The sequence below is a fragment of the Amphiura filiformis genome, chromosome 5 (assembly GCF_039555335.1).
Source record: "Amphiura filiformis chromosome 5, Afil_fr2py, whole genome shotgun sequence".
NCBI classification, from domain to species: domain Eukaryota; kingdom Metazoa; phylum Echinodermata; class Ophiuroidea; order Amphilepidida; family Amphiuridae; genus Amphiura; species Amphiura filiformis.
In genome coordinates this window covers 12,496,664-12,501,520 of record NC_092632.1, presented here as the reverse complement: position 1 = coordinate 12,501,520, position 4,857 = coordinate 12,496,664, and positions in this window count along the sequence as shown.

The window sequence follows — 4,857 nt, the reverse complement described above, 5'->3', positions numbered from 1 at the left end:
TACAGAAAATTTGCTTAAATCTAGTCTTGGTGATTTTGTGGTCATGTCATACACCATGATTGTGTTGATAAATGTGCTTTGTGTGTTGGTGTATGGAAAAAGTAAGTTGCACAAAAATATCAACATTGCTATTGGTTGCTTAGTTACAGAACATCATACTCAGACAAGAAACAAACTAGTTTTGTGTCTCAAATAAATACAATAAAAATATTGTTTATTGCATTTATTTTCCATCGATCATGCATTTGTTTTTCCATGTAACTAGTTTTGTTTCATAGCTGAACCATATCCTCCCATCTATAATGAAACAGGAAGTAGGCCCAAATAATATCGGTATATTTTGAAGCAACAGAGTCCACATGTTAACCCCTTCCTTCCTAACAAATGTAGTGTCATTCCTAGAACTTCAGCAATATTTTGTGTTATTCTGTAACAACAGAGTAATTGGCAGAGCTCTATACAAGGCAAAACAAGTACTGTCTTTAAAAAAGACAATGTCATGGATGAAGATCATGTTTCATAATTTGACAAGTACTAAGAATGCTAGTAATTTTGTGTGTGTGGCACAACGAATGGGGTGGGAATATTGGTAAGGCAAACAAATTGTGTTGCCCTTATCCAACAGCTCCCAACCGACCTTATTCAAAATGTTCATGTAAGGGAAAAAAAACAGGTTTGTTTCCTGTAGGTGGCCTGAAAATTATTTTGATTTTGTTTTATTTTAAAGTCAGGATGTATGGTAACATATGCCTCATATTGCTAGTATATGAATATTACATGCCTATGAGTGTGATAGTACAAAATATATCATGAGGTCAAATTTTGACTTTTCTATTTCACGAGGCGTAGCCGAGTTAAATAGATCAGTCAAAATCTGACCAAATGATATATTTTTACTATTACACAAATATTGGCATGTAATATTTGTTTTATATCATGATATCACATGGTTTCTTTTCATGCCATGTGATAGTATACAAATATTAACTGTCTATGAGTGTGATGGTCGAAATATTAATCACGAGGTGAAAGATGGATTGTTCCATTCCACGAGCTGGAACAGCGAGTGGAATGGAACAATCCATCTTTCACCAAGTGATTATATTTCGACCATTACATGAATTTAAGACAGTTAATATTTGTTTTATATCACTCGTGCATAAATTCTATTACTAAAATACTATTTAAGGTAGGAAATACATTTTTTCATCAACATAACACCATGTTTTGCCGTGATATACTTCACATTTTGGGGTCCACCCCATAACTAAATCGGCGAGTCTAAGAGTCAGCGCACAGCTTGGCGCAGGCGCACTATGGCAGAGCACTATGATGGTAAAGACTATCACACGGAGAGGGTGATGGTAAAAATGATAAATGGTAATCAACCAATGAACTGTCTAGAATTTATGTATGAGTGATATAATGAAAAACTATCACACGGCAAAAGTCACTGTAATCATGATATAATATTTATTGTCAAATCAGTGCAGAGTAGGTTATAGTGGAAATTTCAATTCAATGAACACAGCCTGACATAGCATGACCATTTTTTGAGTACACTGCGCGGTGTACGCCAGCATGTGCGATTGTGCAGGAGTAACATGGAAGCGAATCCAACCAAGCCAATGCACTCATGATTGGTTAGTTTTGTATCCAAGGTTGTGTGTTCGAATCTAGTTTGAAATATGCTATATACGATCGCGGTTGGATCGAGTGCAGCTGTTGAAAGCTGTGTCCATTCAATTGAAATTACCACTTTAGATGTATAAATTAATAGTTAAAAGATTGATTTTCATAGGATATTAGTGATTGCATAAAGAAGTTTTTTGCTTGAAAATTTATACAACCAATCTTATAGATGATGATGCTACACATATACAGTTGCATGGTTCAGACACTTGTTATCTCCTGATTTTGTGAGTTCAGCCGTACATTGACCTTTCACACTGAAGAAAGAATGCTGCATTCTTGACTTAACTGGATTATGTGCTTTGATTATAAGATTGGCGATTAATTACATTGTTTAAAGGGATAAACAGTGATGGGACCAGTGTTTGGTCCTATCATTGCCGAATAGGAGATTGGACTATAATATACTTTTATCCAATTTTATGTAAATGTTAAATGTTGGATTTTGTCTTTATGACATTGCTTTAACAATTGTAATTTTTTATACCATTATTAGTGCTTTTATAAAGTCAAAATGTTGTTGATTTTAGGGTGTACTGGTTTCTCAAATCACTGACTATTCCTTTAATATCACATGATTGCTGCGAGTCACCTTAATATCATAAACTCTGGGTTAAATGCTAGTTTATCTGTTAGAATAAACAAACTCGTTTGATAAGGATTCTGCCAAGATTGAATAATCATCTTCTTGCCACTTCTTAGAATTTGACAAGGTCAGAATAATCATTTTGCAATATAACAACAAAGTTATGTTTGTAACATTAATTTTGAAAGGCTTGCATGTATCACCCTAAACATATTGCTGAATTTTTGATAATTTGTTAGATTTTCTGAATTAGCTAAAATTAAAGTGGCAAGTTTTATTCTGTGATTTCATTAGAAAGGATGGAATGCCCTTGTGCTAGGTAGGCCTACAGAAGATGAGTACTGCTAAAAATCAGGGTAAAAAGAAGTTACTTACATTATATTTTAAGGTTAATATCTTTGAAGGCAGACTTCATTTTTATTATTTTTACGTCACATTCTCATTACTTTTTCTTCATTTTTATTTTTCTCAAGGAAAAACATGTTTTCCGCAAATTTCCATATTTCTGTTTTTTTCTTAAATTCTGTGGATTTTTCCGTTTATCCATGACATGGAAGACTTGGCACTCTACTTTAAAGAGTACATACTTTCATGCTTGTTCCAAAAATGACAAAATCTGAATTTTGATATATATGTTGGGTATTCTGGCTATAGCAAATCACCAACTGTCCCTTTACAAACCACTAAATCATAGGTCATGGAAACATTTTGTATAAAAACACACACTACAACAACATTTTAAAATGTTGCTAAAATGTTATTGTAACATATTTGTTGCCAACAAATATTTCGACAGGACTTAAAATAACATTATGTTAGAATTATTTTGCATAAGTTTTCAAAAATGTTTTTGAATCTAATGAAATATGTTTTCTGGCAACCTTTTCTAACCTTTTGCAAATAATGTTGAAAACATTTTGTGTTTGCTGGGTACACCTAGCAAAAGTAATATTTAATGTTGCTTAAGGGCTGGGGTATGAGCGTTTGGACAGTATTTATTGTGGGACATTAGAGCACATCAGACATATCGAATTGCATTCTGAATACGAAGAATGTCCTTCTGATATCAAATAATTTTGATTTTTTGAAATTAGCAATTTAATACACATTTTATCATGTCAAATCATTAAATGATATTTTTGATATTTAACAGTACTCGAAGTAAACTTTATAAATCTGATGATTTATACTTAAAGTGTATGTAGGTGTGATGAAAAGCCGACGATCAATTGAAAATTTTGTCATATTATATTGAAGATATGGATTTTTTTCCCAAAACACCAAAAAAAAAGGTCTTTTTGGGAAAAAATCCATATCTTCAATATGAAAGGTCAAAATTTTCAATTGACCGTCGGCTTTTCCTCCCTGCTACATACACTTTCAGAATATGTCATTAGATTTATATAATTTACTTCGAGTACTGTTATATATCAAAAATTTGAAAAATATCAAGTTTTTATAATTTGTCATAAAATTTGTATTATATTGTGATTTTCAAAAATGAAAATTATTTGATATCAGAAAGACATGCTTCAGTATTCAGAATGCAATTTGATAGGTCTGAGGTGCTCTCATGTCCCACAAAAAATACTGTAAACGCAATAAACGCTCATTTTAGATCCCTTAACCAGGGAGCCATATGGATTCTGATATCACACATTCAGTAATGGCAGCATGTAAATAGATTGATCAATGAATGGTGATGACAATAGTTACTACATACACACTTTATTCTAACAGTTTAATACAGAACAATTGTAGTCAGCCTCAAGTCTACAGAGATAAGTCATCAGTACTCATGTACTTCTATTTACAAAATGTTGCGCAAGCTGATCAGACCAGGACAAAGGTGGCCATTTTGAAATTGAGAGACCGGCAAAACTAAGGACCAAAAACAATAAAATACATAGTAAATAGTGTTTGCAACCAAGTGTGCTAGGGAGGTCATGATTCCACCTGCACATGGTTACTATGGCAATTGATATTGATAAAAACTAAATTTTCAGAATTGCTTCCTTAATTTGGCCTGGTTTGATCACAGATTGCCAAACATTATACAGTGATAAATAAGTATACATTCAATATTTACAAAGACAGATTGAAGCTTCAGGATTTTCTTATCTGTCTTCAGAGTTGAAAATCCTATGCATTATAGAAGTACAAGTACAAAGTTGATTGATAATAATTACCTAAAGGGATGTACAATAAAATTGGCATGAAAGGGATGCAGATACCGAGCCCGGATGCCGAGCACTGCTGGCCAAATTATCTGACTCTTATATATCCAAGAACTATTTTGATTGGTAACAAAGAGGGCTCTATCATGTATTGAACCAATTAGAGATATGTATGGTAAGATTAACCCTAACCTGACAAACTCACTAAAAGCTCACTGTGAAAACCACTATTCCATGTGATGCAATGATGCAAATAGCCCAAGTCATATACCCAGGGGATTGCTGGCCGGGCCAGCGTAACCTCTGTGGTAACAGGTCTTCAGCGTGCCAAGTGAGGGGTCCGAGTGAGGTTTGAATCCCAGGGTACCAAGTGACTTCTTTGTTCATCTTTTCTCCTTTTTT